At 51.0% G+C, this 17452-nt stretch overlaps 1 protein-coding gene across 1 annotated transcript in view; it reads right to left on the reverse strand.

Moving 5' to 3' along the window:
- The window catches only part of CFTR (CF transmembrane conductance regulator), an 81785-nt gene extending 64703 nt beyond the window's left edge, over nt 1-17082 (reverse strand). Inside the window, exons 1-2 of the mRNA XM_078875013.1 lie at nt 16751-17082; nt 10764-10869 (exon numbers count right to left, since the gene is read on the reverse strand). The gene's annotated coding sequence lies outside the window, so the exon portion shown is untranslated. The remainder of the gene's footprint in view (nt 1-10763; nt 10870-16750) is intronic.
- Nucleotides 17083-17452: the final 370 nt, after the last annotated feature.

Consider the following 17452-nt stretch of genomic DNA (forward strand, 5'->3'; position numbering starts at 1 on the left):
ACTGCTCGTTAAACCGCAAGACCAGGACCAGATCTCAGCGTGCACAGTTCCTGGCACCCGGACACGGATGCCAATTCCCGGATTGGAATCGGTCCAATCTGAACAGGTGGCCACCCTAATCGAGGTGAATTACCTTTCTCGGTTCGACAATCATTTACAATCCTGTGTCAACGCGCAAGGCGAACAAAGACCTTCCCACGCCTTTTGGCCACGGGGTTTGTTTGATCATACTTCACCACGCATGTCAGGGCAGTTCTGATGAAGGGACCGCTCATGACAGGTTCAGATATCACCCCATTACTGGTGGGTGTCAATGTTTGGTGGCCGTCGCTCGGAATCGACATTTCCACATTCTGCACGCGCGCGTCTCGCGCAGCCGTCGCCGTTCACACCCAATGGATATTGCTTCGTCATTCCTGTTGACAGGACGGGGCCTCTCTGTGACTGCTGTAGCCCGCGCTGTCGTTCGACTCGCGAGCTCCGGCACGGGGCGCGGGTCGCGGGGTGTGGGGCGCGCCCGCGGGCCCCACACCCCGAGCAACAGCGCCTCGAGCGCAGAATGCGCCGCGCGGAGAACGCGGCCGCGGGCGGGGAACTGCGGTTCACGAGGAGGGGGCCTCGGGGCGCCCTCCATGGGAACCGTGACTCCCGGGCACCCACACCCACCCTCCCCCGGGGCACGCGCGGCGTCGCCACAACTTCACAACGCTCTGTGGGTTTTATTTCGATTTAAAGCTTTCGTGACTGCAGGGATTCATCTTCTTGGTTCTTTCGGTAAAGTCACGTAGAAGGAAAATAATAAAATAATAAAAATAAAACATAATCAAATAATTCTCACGACGTTTCGGCCACAACGCAAACAGCCGTCTTCAAGTAGAGAATAGGTCTGTCAAAGAACCAAGAAAACGCTCTGTGGGTTTATGTGACGCCTGGACTCAACCGCGTCCCGAGATGCTGCGCAGATACGGAGGGCACTTTTTTTTGTATAGAGGCACCGATATCATGACAAAGTGTGGAGTATTTATTCTAGATTTGAAGCATCCTGATGCAGTCATTTTAGCTGTGACGGTCCCACCTGATGACGGAGACTTGTGTTGCCTCCGAAACGTCGTGATTTTTTATTTTATTTTATTTCCATGATTACTTTTATTAACTTTTAATTTTATTTTTTACCTACGTGACTTTACCGAAAAAACCCAAGAATATGTGGAGTATTTACTCAGCAAGAGTCTTTGTAACCTACTGCCAGGATAAGACGCGCTCAGCCTTAGCTGTAACGGGAGCTTTTGTGCCAAATACAGCGACGCAGAACATTGCCCTGTGTTTCATTGATGCTGGCAGTTTTATTTTCGCGCAGGATGGCAGCAAAATCAACAGCGAGATGTTCAAGAGCACGATGCCAGTGTCCAGGTCTCCTGCCCACGACGAGAGGGCTTCAGCAGAGAGAGAGGGTTCGTGCAGCTTTGCTGTTCCTCCGTTGAAGGAAGCAGACTCGAGTGGTTTACGATATGGTCCATAGTTTGGGTTGCACGGCCAAAGTCGCACTGCTGTGGCTCGTGCCTTTAAGTTTCCATTCATGGAGGAGATGTGCGCATCGGCCTAGTGATGCTCTGATGTGGTTTGCCCGTGACTTCGACGAATGTCAAAGCCAGGAGGGTGTGGTGATTTGTTGGTGTCGATTAAGGTGTCGATGATGGTATAGTACAGTATTAATCGTTTTTGAAGCTGTTACATGTTATTGCCAAAACATACAGCGTGACGGTTCACCCTGGCCCTCTGTGAATTTCAGAGGCCACTCGTCTCCACACGGACAGGTAGATTTGCACAGATGGAAGCAAATATCGAACACTCAGCATCTGCACGGTACGGTAAAACGCGAATAACCGAGGCTATGTAGTGCGAACAGAGAACATTGCGCGTTGACGTCGTGCTGAAGAAATGCCAACATTTGAATAATGGCCCACGAAGAGACTGCAAAAGAAACAATAACTCCCCAGAAGTAATCCCCTAAGTCTCTGTTGAAAGAAAATGAGTGTTTCCTGGACCGCCCCAAATTAAAACCATCAATCAAGACCACGCTTTCGCAGGTCCGCCGCAGTGCGATGGAACGGATCACGAAGGGCTGCCCGCTATTGTGCACGGACATCGATCAACGCAAGCGGCTCGGGCGTGACGCTGCCGACTTCTCGCGAAGGGATAGCGCCGCTCGCTCGCCCGAGTGTCCGTCGAGGGGTGAAAGGATTAGCGGACGCAGGGCTGGGAATTTAGACTTGCGACCTCCCGATTACGAATCTGGAGTTATGCCACTGCCACAGCTCGCATCCACTTCGTGAAGGGAACGTCGACAATTAACGGCGGATCCGTCACTTTTGAACACTCACTCCTGGACTTGGCCAAACATCACAATATTGGACAACAAATCTTGGGCAATTGTTGGCGCCGGTGTTGGGCACCTTCCCAAGGGCCTGTCTGTGGGTCCCCCCGCGTCTCCTTGCGAAACCTGTGGGCGTCACGAATTCCACGGCAGCGTTTTTGTGATGCAATTTCCACGAATGATGCTGCTGTATAGAAAGGTAATTAGAAAAATACTGGTGGGAACCCACTGGTTCCACCAGCCCACAGGGGATTATTGTGTCCGTCCGTCGTGCAAGGAGGGGCTGGCTGGGGAGGGAGGGGCTGGGGGGGGAGGGGTGGGGCCGGGTGGGGAGGGGCTGGTCACCCCGTGGTGCCCTTATAAAACTCAACGTTTAACCTACTCACGCCGGCTTGTACCCGCCCTCACAGTCGGCCACATTTGCGGAATACACCACGCCGCCGTTGACCCTGGCCATTGACCGAGCAACCCAACGTTCCTACCAGCTCCCTCTGCAGGAATGTGTTCAATATGGCAGGAGTTGTGCCCCTGAAGAGCGACTGGGCTTGTGGAGTCGCATAAATTGGCCGCTGAACCCCTCACGAGAGGGGGCTCCCTAGCGCTATACCAGTTTCATTTATTAGGTATAGCCATGTGAGCCATTCGGCTCTTGAATCGGGTGCAACCGCAACAAACAAAAACATGAACAAGAAAACATCAGTCATCCAATCGGGAAGGAGGAGAGGGTGCCTATGGAGCTTCTCTTCGTGCGCATGGTGGCTGCGATTCGTCCAGGGGTTAAATAGCTCGTGTCGTTGATCTCATCCTCCTCCGTTGAAGGAGTGCAGACGATAGTGGTTTACTTTGTGGCCCGTAGCTTGTGTTGCATGGCCACGATCTCACCAATGTGTATTCTATTTACAATAAACAATTTATCTACGTGCGACAAGATGCCAAGGGGTTCATGTAATCTTTCAAATCGAAGGTTGCACGTGCAATGAAATGTCTCTTAACTCGTCTAAAGACACTCGTACACCACTGTGATGATATCGCTCGATCCGTTACATTAATCAACATCGGCGCATGCCTAAATACCCCACCTATGAAACAATATTACTGGTAGGAACCTCCTGGTTACACCAGCCCACAGGGGATTATTGTGTCCGTCCGTCGTGCAAGGAGGGGCTGGGTGGGGAGGGTGGGGCTGGGTGGGGAGGGAAGGGTGTGGAGGGGCTGGGTGGGGAGGGTGGGGCTGGGTGGGGGTGGGAGGGTGGGGCTGGGTGGGGAGGGTGGGGGTGTGGCTGGGTGGGGAGGGGCTGGTCACCCCGTGGTGCCCTTATAAAACTCAACGTTTAACCTACTCACGCCGACTTGTGCCCGCCCTCACAGTCGGGCATATTTGCAGAATACACCACGCCGCCGTTGACCCTGGCCATTGACCAACGTTCCTACCAGCTCCCTCCGCAGGAATGTATTGCGAGACACGTGTTTGTGTTTTTATTGGTTGTCATTTACCTCGAGATGGTTGTCGAGATGGTTGTCTAGATGGTTGTCATTCCCTCAAGCAGCGCTCCACTCCCCCTACCCCACACCCCCCTCTCTCTCTCTACTCCCTGGCTCCTCCCCCCTCTCTTACCTATATGGCCTCTTGTCACGGCAGCCCTTTGCCTACTTCAGCAATTGTTTCTTGTTGTGGTTGTCCCACCTGGTGACGGACCCTTGTGTTGCGCCCGAAACGTCGTGATTTAATTTGTATTTTCTTACCTACGTGACTTTACCGAAAGAACCAAAGAACATGTCATTTACCTTTCAATTTAAAGCTTTCGTGACTGCAGGGATTCATCTTATTGGTTCTTTCGGTAAAGTCACGTAGAAGGGAAATAATTAAATAATCAAAATAAAACATAATAAAATACAATTCTCACGACGTTTCGGCCACAACGCAAGCAGCCGTCCTCAGGTGAAGAACAGGTCTGTTGGAAAGACATGTTCTTTGGTTATTTCGGTAGAGTCACGTAGGTAAGAAAATTAAAATTAAATCACGACGTTTCGGACGCTGTCTTTCCGACAGACCTGTTCTTCACCTGAGGACGGCTGCTTGCGTTGTGGCCGAAACGTCGTGAGAATTATTTTATTATGTTTTATTTTTATTATTTTATTATTTCCCTTCTACGTGACTTTACCGAAAGAACCAAAGAACATGTCATCTACCTGTTCAGGTCGCTTCATTGAGTCGGGATCTCTTAGCGTCGCTCCGAACACGGAATTCGCGAAGCTGCCAGCAAGGCAAGAGGCGGTGCATTGCCACCCGAGCCTCTCCATCTTAAGGGATGTCCGTGTGGTTCACTTGGGTGCTGACGGAGATCTTTATTGGGGAATCTTATTTTCGCGGCGCGGGTTTGTGCCAGTTTATTTTTAACAGCTGGACTCGCTTCCTGAATGATGTACGTTAAATATAGGTTTACATAGCAGAACAAACCGGGGATCCGTATGTACACATTAACTCGTCTTACGTTCTGTTTATATCCAGAAGATGTCCATAACTCTTCCAACAACCCCAACGGTTACAGACGGTGTCATTTCACCTCGACGCCTGATGCACGTGGGTCCAACCCTAGGCTACAACACAACAACACGTACCAGCTACAACACAACACGTACCAGCTACAGGACAACAACACGTACCAGCTACAACACAACAACACGTACCAGCTACAGGACAACAACACGTACCAGCTACAGGACAACAACACGTACCAGCTACAGGACAACAACACGTACCAGCTACAACACACCAACACGTACCAGCTACAACACAACAACACGTACCAGCTACAGGACAACAACACGTACCAGCTACAATACAACACGTACCAGCTACAACACACCAACACGTACCAGCTACAACACAACAACACGTACCAGCTACAACACAACAACACGTACCAGCTACAGGACAACAACACGTACCAGCTACAGGACAACAACACGTACCAGCTACAACACACCAACACGTACCAGCTACAACACAACAACACGTACCAGCTACAACACAACAACACGTACCAGCTACAGGACAACAACACGTACCAGCTACAATACAACACGTACCAGCTACAACACAACAACACGTACCAGCTACAACACAACAACACGTACCAGCTACAACACACCAACACGTACCAGCTACAACACAACAACACGTACCAGCTACAACACAACAACACGTACCAGCTACAACACAACAACACGTACCAGCTACAACACAACAACACGTACCAGCTACAACACAACAACACGTACCAGCTACAGGACAACAACACGTACCAGCTACAGGACAACAACACGTACCAGCTACAACACACCAACACGTACCAGCTACAGGACAACAACACGTACCAGCTACAGGACAACAACACGTACCAGCTACAACACACCAACACGTACCAGCTACAACACAACAACACGTACCAGCTACAACACACCAACACGTACCAGCTACAACACAACAACACGTACCAGCTACAACACAACAACACGTACCAGCTACAACACACCAACACGTACCAGCTACAGGACAACAACACGTACCAGCTACAACACACCAACACGTACCAGCTACAGGACAACAACACGTACCAGCTACAACACAACAACACGTACCAGCTACAACACACCAACACGTACCAGCTACAACACAACAACACGTACCAGCTACAACACACCAACACGTACCAGCTACAGGACAACAACACGTACCAGCTACAACACAACAACACGTACCAGCTACAACACAACAACACGTACCAGCTACAACACAACAACACGTACCAGCTACAACACACCAACACGTACCAGCTACAGGACAACAACACGTACCAGCTACAACACAACAACACGTACCAGCTACAACACACCAACACGTACCAGCTACAACACAACAACACGTACCAGCTACAACACACCAACACGTACCAGCTACAACACACCAACACGTACCAGCTACAGGACAACAACACGTACCAGCTACAACACAACAACACGTACCAGCTACAACACAACAACACGTACCAGCTACAACACAACAACACGTACCAGCTACAACACAACAACACGTACCAGCTACAATACAACAACACGTACCAGCTACAACACAACAACACGTACCAGCTACAATACAACAACACGTACCAGCTACAATACACCAACACGTACCAGCTACAACACACCAACACGTACCAGCTACAATACAACAACACGTACCAGCTACAACACAACAACACGTACCAGCTACAACACACCAACACGTACCAGCTACAGGACAACAACACGTACCAGCTACACTACAACACGTACCAGCTACAACACACCAACACGTACCAGCTACAACACACCAACACGTACCAGCTACAATACAACAACACGTACCAGCTACAACACAACAACACGTACCAGCTACAACACAACAACACGTACCAGCTACACTACAACACGTACCAGCTGCAACACAACAACACGTACCAGCTACAAGACCACATCACGCTACAGCCCTTACATGTGCGACACCACCGCACTGCTTACACGGCGTCTGCAGCCAAGATTATCAGAGCCTCCTTAAATTTGTTTGCCTTGCGTGTATTTTAGGCGCAGTGGTTTCGCACTCGGCGAGTTTAATTCCTGGCCAAGGCTGACATCGCTGGACGAGTGGAATTTAAACCGGTCCTGGGCCCCTCTCTTCATCAACTCGCAATGACCAGCGTGGTGAAGTATGGTCAAACAACTCTTACGACTGGCATTGTATGGCAAGGTATACACGCAGCAGTGGATTTACACAGGGATACAACAAATATGACTCTTTGGTTGTTTCGGTAAAGTCACTTAGGTGAAAATAAAATGAAATAAAAAATGAAAACAACTAATCTATTCATTTTATTCAGTTTTCATCATTTTTTTATTTCATTTCATTTTCACCTACGTGACTTTACCGAAACAACCAAAGAGTACGGATCTTTGCAGTCACAAAAACTTCAAATCAAAAACAAATATTGTTAATTTCGAATGTATTCCGGTTACATCCCCCCTCTCGTAATGTATTAGGTGCTTGGAACCTCGTGGTCATGATTCCTCTAGACGCGTTAACAACGCACCGAGCATCACTGCCCGGTACGCAGATTTCAATTTGTCGTCTTTGATGGTCCGGCCCGGCTGACAGGGGATCCGTCTGCACCGCACCCCACGGAGACTCCGATGTGAGAGTGGGGTGAGGACTCCGGCTACTGCCGTCTCCGCACGCCGCGGAGACAAACGCAGACCACGCAGACCACGCGGACACGCTCAGCCCGAGCCTGCCGCGCCCGTCTCACGCAGCGTGCCGCTACGCGCGACACGCAAGCTGCGTGGCACCGTCGTTAAATGGGGGGGGGGGGGGGGGGGGGGCTGGTGCCGGTCCCTTGAGCTGGGCTGACGGCCCCTGTGAGGGGCAGAGTGCCCGAGATTACAGAGAGAGGCGTGGTGTCGGATATATTCCAAACTCGGCACGCTGTGCGCAGGCTACGTGAAGTGGTACATTTACATGGCGATGGCAGAGTGTTTGGGGGGTACATTTGTAAGTATGGATTCAAAAATTAGCCGTATGAATTTGATTTACATAATGACGTGGCAATCCCCTCCCTATCATTTATTCAAGTTTTCGTTCATCAGCGTGAAGTCACGTGACGACGAATCCATTCTGAGATCTCGCGGTGGGGTGGGGGGGGTCGAGAGGCTTTGACGGGACGACAACTTTGTCAGAAAACCACTCAGGGGACGAACCTCCCCACACACCGTGAACGAGCAGATCCCGAATATTGAGCCGAGTGGGTTTTTTTAAAATCCTTTATATTAAGTTCACTTGCTTCCTTGCGCGCTTACGACCGTGCAAATCTTTCGGTCGTTTTTAACCCACTTCCCGTGATCCAATCGAGCTGACATTTTGCACACAGACTCGTTGTGCGTGACAATTTATTTTCGTGAAAATTTTTTTTTCCAAAATTTTACACTTTTTAGGAAAAAATAAATTATATTTAATTACCAATTGCTTAATGGTGGCAGGCAATCATCTGACCCATAGGTGGCAGCCATCTCAAGCCAGAGGACGAGAGGACTCTAGCCGCCACGCATATAAAGGATTTAAAGTGAAAAACTTTGTTTTTACGGGTTAATTTTTTCATGGTGCAGTCATCGGTGACTGGGCTGAGGCCATCGACTCGCTCGTGCAGACTCCCTCGTAGTGAGTCCGCTGACTAGTATCGACTCAGTGTCCACTCCCTCGCAGTGAATTTAGATTCATAGCCTCACTTTGAGCGGTGCCAGATCCGTGCCCTGACCTCTGAGGCACGGGGCCTCCTGAGTAGCTTCTGTCCGGTTAAGCCCACGTGGCCTCGTCAACATCGATTATTATCAATTCTAGATTTGAAGCTTTCGTGACTGCAAGGATTCATACTCTTAGGCTTTTGTCGGTAAAGTCACGTAGGTAAAAATAAATAATGCAATTTACAGAAGTAATAAAATAATAAATCACGACGTTTCGGAGGCAACACAAACTTCCGTCTTCAGGTGGAACCGTCACAGCACGATTGCTTAACCAGTATATATACAAGGTCGGGTCTGTTGGGACTTCTCTGTTTACTTGATACAGCAATTGTGCTGTGACGGTTCCACCTGAAGACGGAAGCTTGTGTTGCCTCCGAAACGTCGTGATTTATTATTTCATCACTTCTATTAATTTTATTTTTATTTCTTACCTACGTGACTTTACGGAAAAAGCCTAAGAGGACGATTGTTATCAGTTTATCAAGTGTTACTCAGACCTGGCGATGACCGAAAAACTTGATGTTATGTTTCGATGTAAAGCTTTCGTGACTGCAGGGATTCATCTTCTTGGTTCTTTCGGTAAAGTCACGTAGAAGGGAAGTAATAAAATAATAAAAATAAAACATAACAAAATGAAATAATTCTCACCTGAAGAGGGCTGCTTGCGTTGTAGCCGAAACGTCGTGAGAATTATTTCATTTTATTATGTTTTATTGTTATTATTGTATTACTTCCCTTCTACGTGACTTGATGTTATGCTTAACTACATCGTGATAAGAGTTTAATGTCTTGCTGTACACTGCCATATGTAGCTTTGACGACACATCGCCAGCTGTTCCATAACACCATTGATACACTCCTGCAAGGGGGGACTAGGAGTTACATCTGGAATACTCTCTGTGAGCACCGCACGCGTCTGCGTGTGAGCTCCGAGCCTCATCAAAAGCGCCAATCGGGCTCAATCGACAGATTCAGCGTGGCCATCTCAATCGACGATGGTGCCCATCGCTGTTCACCTCTCAGGGCATAATATGACTTTGAAACCCCCCAGCCCACCTCCTACGCATTTTCCATAAATATGCTAAATTCCTCTTGATATGCAAATTATTTTGTCAAGGCGCTCTTCTTCCACCTCCAACCCAGCTTAGACATTTGCTAAATTCCTCTTGATATGCAAATTATTTTGTCAAGGCGCTCTTCTTCCACCTCCAACCCAGCTTATACATTTGCTAAATTCCTCTTGATATGAAATTATTTTGTCAAGGCGCTCTTCCCCCCCCCCCTCCAACCCAGCTTAAAAAGACGCTCCAAGCCTGGGGTTGTCATTCAGACTCTGTCTTCTCGACAGACTTGTTCTTCACCTGAAGACGGCTGCTTGCGTTGTGGCTGAAACGTCGTGAGAATTATTTTTTATTATGTTTTATTTTTATTATTTTATTACTTCCCTTCTACGTGACTTTACCGAAAGAACCAAGAAGAACAACAACAACAACAATACGCCCTGACATGCGAACGTTTATCATATAGGGCTCGATTCACACACCTCCACTTGATAGACCGGTCAGGAATCAAACACTGCCCATTAATCTCCGTGGGATTCTTATAAAGTTCACAAATAAAGGGATAATTCTGCTCACAGCAGAAACAGCGTCTTCCGTGTGCCGGGTCTTGCCTCGTCTGCCGCTTCTTCCCCGGCGCTGCTCAACTTCGGAATTCCCTCCCGCGGCCTCTTTCCCAAAGCCCCATTCAAGAGTCGTGTTCACTCTCATCTACCGCCGCCTGGCGTGTTGGATCTTTGGGCCGTGCGCTCGGAAATTGGGTTAAATAACCTTTTGGCGTCATCTGGTCCAACTCATGTGAAACTAGGCTCTAAGGAAAGCTGTCTCGGGTGTGGACCAATCAACTTCAAGGACAATGCACATTATCAGAGTTATGTCTTTTGTTTGTGTTATGACTGCAGGTATTGTGGTCTATGAAAACATGACTCCTTGTAAAAAAGGTGTCAGTTTTGTTGCCAGATAGAAGGGTAAAAAAACAATTATCAATCGCGGAGGAGTACCTGTTTCCAGCCGTCGACGGAGAGGCTTCGGAATTGAACTCATGCGGCTGATCCGGGTCGCCGGGCTGAGGTCATGGTGCCGTCAGTGGTCCGGAGGGGGTGCCGTCTGTAAAATGAATAGAAATGCAATCGATGACATCGCCGTGACCCAGGCCATTCGAGGTCACAAAGCTACTGAGTGAATTTTGCTCCACTGGCTGCTGCAGTAGCAGCAACAGCAGGCCTAAGATCGCGCGCGTTATTTATTTTGGCGCACGCTGTGGTGTGGGTACGTATACGTCTGGCCAGTGGGCGCTGTGGTCAAAACGCTTGGCTCAGAATCATGTGGTCACACAATTAATTAAACGCTGGAGAGGGACACTGCAGCTGACCTTCTACACCGGGTCAAATCGACGCGTATCACTTTGCAGGAAGCCAACAGTGGTTGTCCTCCGGAAAGACTGGCTCCCACCATGGGAACGTGGAATTTCCGCTACTGGCACAGGGCCACCAGTGGTGGTGTGCGTCTAAACCGCGAGACGCACTGACTCATCACATTCTCATCCGCGGCAGCGCAAATACTCGAACGCCACAGCCACATCCTCGCAGCGCTCTGCTGCTGCACTGTCAAGCACCGACCAATCACCACTTTGCCCTCCGTTGTTTTAAAAAGTATTCGTCTCCTTCCTCCGTCTCTGACTTCATTCCTCCTCCCTTGGCCCGACACGTGCTGCGCTCTCCTCCGCCTCCCACCAGCACCTCACCGCCCCCGCACGCAGCGGGCGGGCGGCCGCTCCCTCTCGAGATCGAAGTTCTCTCCCCCTGACAGCACCGCCAGCTGGGCCCTCCCCCACTTCACATCCCACCTCTCTCCGTCACCCGCAGTCGATTCTTCACGCGCCGTACAATCGTCGCACCCCGTCGCAAGCCAACGCACAGTCGCGGCGTTGTGTAAAGCTGAAACCGCGTTCTCTTTACCGCTCGTATTTATCATCTCTTCCTATCCTCGTTTCTTCTAATCGGCCGCATTGTTTTGCTTCCTTCATTCTTGCCGAGGTATTGTCTGTTGCGTCTTCGATCGTGAAATTCGTTTCCACAACGGCGACGATGATCACTGCTCAACCCAGCCACGTATCTGTCCCGCGGTTGGAGCTGCCACGGAGCCGAGGAGCAAACGGCCTCACCGCGGCACGCGCTCTAAGGGCTTGTTACGAGATGACCGCGGGCACGCGCTCTAAGGGAAAGCGCTCTGAGGGCACCCGCTTTCCTCGGACGCCCTCCGGGCACATCCGACACTGCTGTGGAATGTGCTGACAGAGGCAGCAGTGGGGTGGAAATGAACGCTTTAGTTAAATGGAAAGTGGCTAGAAAAAATTCAACACGGACATGTAAATTAAAAAAACCGACATTGGCAGGGCGACGAGAGGTCACGTGCCCTTCAACAGGGCTACTCTGTCACCACCACCACCACACGTCACCAGTCCCACTCGACAGAGAGGGCCTATTGACAAGTCAACTACGGCACGCAGTCACAGTGGGGAGCGATGGCCCAGTGTGGTCAGCGCGCCACGCTGCGACCCCGCCGTCCAGAGTTCACTTCCAAGCCACGGTTAACATCGGTGGCGAGCGATATCTGAACCCGTCCCTAACGCGCCCCCCACCTCTGCCTTTCACCAACCCACACTGACCAGTGTGATGAAGAAGATCCCCCCCCCCGCCGCCCTGCCCAACACGGTTTGGGGGTGGTGTTCATCCAGCAGCCGATTGATCCAGGACTGTGAATTCACAAATCAGCTCAGCGGCGTCCCGACAGGAGCAAGGCCAGCGCGAGGCGACACGGAGCGGGTGCTCAGCGAAAGCTGCGAGCTTAAAATACCCCAGCAGCAGCATGGCGTCTGGGGCTATGAATACCTTAGAAACACGCGTAGCCAATTTAATCGATAATAGGTCAGGCATTGAAAACAGATTTCCAACAACTACGTTCACGAAGTCCCAGTAAACAGGTCAATCGCTTGATAATTGTTTTTTTACCCTTCTATCTGGCAACAAAACGGACACCTTTTTTTACAAGGAGTCATGTTTGCATAGACCACAATACCTGCAGCCATAATGCAAACCAAAAACATAACTCTGATAATATATGCACTGTCCTTGAAGTTGATTGGTCCACACCCGAGACAGCTTTCCTTAGAGCCTAGTCTCACATGAGTTGGACCAGATGACGCCAAACGGCGCACAACTCAAAGACAATGCCAATTTTTGTTTGCATTATGGCTGCAGGTATTGTGGTCTATGCAAACATGACTCCTTGTAAAAAAAGGTGTCAGTTTTGTTGCCAGATAGAAGGGTAAAAAACCTATTATCATATTTTTTACTGGCAAATGAGGTTCCAATGATGTCAATCACTTGTTACGAGCTGACCGCGAAGACTCACGACGTAAACGCAGAAGTGGCACAAATCCGTGTTCGATGGCAAGGAGAATTCTCCACTCTTTTTTCTCGCAACGATAGTGCAGACCGGATTCATAGTTTCTCATCAGCGTTTGTTCGTCTGTGGAAGGGGCTACGGTAAATATTATCTCTCAAGCCAAAGTGGGGATGTACTAAGCAGTGGTTACACCTGCATTGTGAGATGGGTCTGAGACCTGGGCCCTTTAGAGACGCCAAATAAGGAAGCGACACCGGTTCCGACAGCAGCGCTTGTGTTCTGTCCTCCATACTCACTGCACTGAGAGATTTACAAAGGATGGGGTACTGGACAAGTAGGGCAATGCTGGACATTTGGAATACTGCCGAGGCAGCATCAGCTGCGATGGGGCCAGACGATCGCATTCCAAAGCAGCAGCAGTAGCTCGGGGACTGGCGAACTCGACCGAGGCAGCCTCAACAGACGCACTCAAGCGCCTTGACCCTCCCATCCCTTATTGGCAGCGCAGCAGATAGTCAGCTGGGGGAGATGCGCGGCGCACGGGGCGTGGACGGCGGGACGAGGGGGGTCATCATCTTCAGCGCCTTCGTACGCGTCCCACAGAGACGTGGATGCTCTGCTGCTCGGGAAGGATCAGTGTCGGCTGGATTTCGTCTGTGTTTAGCGATGATTGCTCCCGCATCAAAAAAGAACCGGAAATATTTTCCCCCCCACAGAATATGGCAGCTCGTAATAGTGTCTCGGTGAGGTCATTTAACCGACGCTCTATCCGTCCAGCACAAGCAGCAGGGCTTGTACGTCTTGATTTATCTTCGCCAGCGACTACTGTGTCGCACTGGCAGCGTCAGCTCGCAGTGAAACAGCATCCAGTCCACACAGGGTGGCCACCTGGCCCGGTTTGACCCGGCGAACATTCCGGGATTTGGCATCTGAGTCTGAGTGGCAGGAATTGATTTGTAGCGAGATCTGGTAGCGGTATCGCGTTGCTCTTTATCGCAGGATATCGCACAGTTTTGATACGAGCCCGGGGCTCACTGAGTTATCTGTCCGGGTTTTGGTCAACGGTGGAGGAGTTCGTTGGCCCTAAGCCCGCACCCCATCACCTCCTGGCTGCGGGGAACACCTCCGCTCGGAACGATCCCACACATCGTACGGGCTTCTCTCCTTTGGCTGCCCGACAGAGCCTCCTATCCACGCTCTTCCAATCGGCGCTGGTTACACCGTTCTTTTCGTGCACTCATTGAAGGTTGGACTGGGTCCATCAGCTCACTCTATACATGTGCCCCGCGATATTCAACCTTGTTTTAAATAGCCCAAACCTCTAAATTAATTCAGGAAAAAAAACGTTCAACATATTTGGTCTCTTAAATATGAAACTCATCCACCAACTTTCGTAGTCTCAAGGGGGAAGGCGCTACTCGGTGTAACTACGCTGCCCTCTTGTCATTCCTGTGGTTTATTCGACCATACTTCACTACAATGGTCAGTGTAGGTTGACAAGGAAGGCGGGAGAGCATATACCTGGACGCGTATAAGAACAGTACAACAGTGGATGTTGCTGCCCTGCCTTCTGCTGCACACTGTGTAGCAGGGCAGCCGTGGAAACGCGAGCAGGGCCTGCGGGTCCCGGCTCGCGAACCGAGCAGACACCCTTTCAAGGGGTCGCGGAAACGCAGCATCAGGTCACAAACCGGGGCTAAAGTTTCACGTTTATTTGGTTTCATTTTGATTGTGAAGATGAGAACTGACGAGACCAGGATAAAGTATCATTTGTAACAGTGATCCGGAGCAGTGTCTTTTCAGTCAGAGGCGACGATTGAGTCATTTGCGGTGTAATTTGGGAATTTGGCAAAATTTGGAGTTTAAATCCGTGCAGAATCAGCGTTGGTTGGGAATTCTGGCACAGGAAATGAGTCAAACGATGCCCGCAGTATACACTCGCATTTAAGGTATAATTGTATGGCTGGGTGCATTTTGCTCCACGGACAAAGCGATTTCCATAAGAATACAGATCCCGCTACGCTCGGAATGCCCGCGAGAAAGGGCGAGCGAGTCTCCCGCTGATACTGCTGAATCGATGTCAACAATGCGGTCGCATTGCAAGCTGCCGGCAGTCACGACCATGCGTGCCCTATGGCACAATCCACGCCGGCGAACACCGTCAAAATTCCACGAGTTTCCATTTTGCCATTCGATGATTTATCCCCCCACCCCCCGTATCCCTAGAAAACAGCGGTGGTACGGCAAGCCGGGGCTGACTCACCCCGCGTGGAACACCGTGACCCCTGATGTGCCTCTCACACCCTGGGACGAACAGCGGCCGTGAAAAGGAACGTTCCGCTTGAGTGAAGCTGCGATTCCCAACCTCTCTCTCGCTCTACGGCACTCACGCTCGGGCTCGCTCGATCTTCTCGGCACGCCGAACCAAAAACTCGCTGTGGCACCTTCGTCAAGCGGTGGACTGATCATGGCTAATCAAGTGTGCGCTCCTGCGTCTCTTTCTCAAGCGGGAACTTCTTTCGCACCGTACGAAATAGAGTAGGATCTTTTTTTTCTCGAGGGTCCTGTCGTGTTTAACGGTAGCGGGAGGAGATGCCCAATTTATTTGTGTTTTCCACGGCGTTTGTGCCATGCTTGGTGCACTTTGAGGCCAGGTGAAGTGTCGAAGGCTCGCTCGCAGGAGGTCACGGAACAGACCCAGGTGTTATGGGTTGACTCACTGAGATCACTGCCAGATGCACCATATGTGTCCCCCACTGTGCCCACTTTCTCTGTTATAAACGCCCGGCGCTCCGCTCGTCGTTGTGAGCGTCGCTCCTCTGCCCTCCGTTATTGCTGGAGGGCGACTGCGTCCAACACAACAATAACAATAATAATGATCCACTCATTCAGCCTCCCCGCGGTCACCACAGCCCGAGAGAAGCCCCCAGAGGCCGAGGTCGCAGTTCAACTCCGCTGCCTCGGCCTGTCTGTGGCTGCATGGCCGTCTGCCCGCGTGCGAGGACGTCGTTGCGAGCTTATCGAGCAAAGCGAGCCCGGCTCACGTGAACGTGACGCGCCACACAACGTACAGAGTCGAGTTCGTACCGAAACATTGCACTCACGCAAAACAAATGTATGTTGTTGATTGTTTGGGTTTAATGCGTGCGTGTCAATTCAACAAACGCGAGCTGAAGCAGCTACGGTCGACTGCGTGCATCGTTGGTTTCCAAAGTACTGGAATTATTAAATCTAATGTATGATCTAATCCCGTAAAACGACTATATTTAATATTCTTATCCAAACCTTGTTTACAATACCACCCCGATCTTGAAACGTTCTGCCGAACAGTGATATTACGCGGCGAATAATGCACTGAGTTTAGAAAGTCCCAACCGTAAACGCTGTCTTATACGCAACGTTAATTAAGGTAGGTCGCGCCTGATCACAACATTTCGGTTGTGTCCTCTCGTGCGCGAGGAACGTCTGAACAACGTTGGATCGAGGCGATTGACGCGCCAATTGCAGGTGCGGTGCCGTGTGCGCGACTGACGTTGGGCGGCCGGGCTCCCCGCTCACTCCGCGCGAAGCGGCCACTGACCTTCGCCTCGCAGTTGCGCACGGGACCAGGGCTTCTCGGTCGTTTCACGCGCGCGCTTCGCGAGCCGCCGCCGCCGTCACCGCGTGCTCCCCTTCGTTCATCTAAGACGACCGCTTACATAAGAGGCGCTTGAGACCAAATCCGTTAGCTCCCCGCTCTTCTGAAACGTGGTCCCACTGGCTCTCCAGGCTGCCTTCTTGACCTCGAGTGCAGAGTTCAATGTGCGGCGGCGCGGCGCTACAGCTCAGCTCCTCGGGCGCTCGGAGCCTGCGGCAGGAGAGGCTTATAAGGAGCCGGTGCCCAGACCCTCCCCCGTCGCACGCACACCCAGCCCCGCGTCGGCGAACTTTGCCCGCTCGCAATTGGCAGCGCCTCGAGAAAGCTGACCCCCTCCCCCCCCACCAGCACCTCTCCGCAACTCGAGCCCCGCGCGCGACGCTCAGCACCGTCTCGAGCCGCAACGTTTAAAATCCCGTTCCGTAACAGAGGACGGACCGCGTCTCCCGCTGGATTCGTAAGGGACAGCGGCGGCATCGCCCCCGGCTCTCCTGCTCGACGGCCGGCAACACGCACGACTGGGAGCCGCTGCGGGCGTGCAGTGGAACTTGGTCGTCATCGCAGCCGCGCTATCTCGCTGTTAGCGCCAGCAATATATATGACCATAGCAAGAGTTGGGGTTTATAGCGCACGGCAAACTGCTGA

This window comes from Lampetra fluviatilis, chromosome 40 (assembly GCF_964198595.1).
Source record: "Lampetra fluviatilis chromosome 40, kcLamFluv1.1, whole genome shotgun sequence".
Lineage (NCBI taxonomy): Eukaryota > Metazoa > Chordata > Hyperoartia > Petromyzontiformes > Petromyzontidae > Lampetra > Lampetra fluviatilis.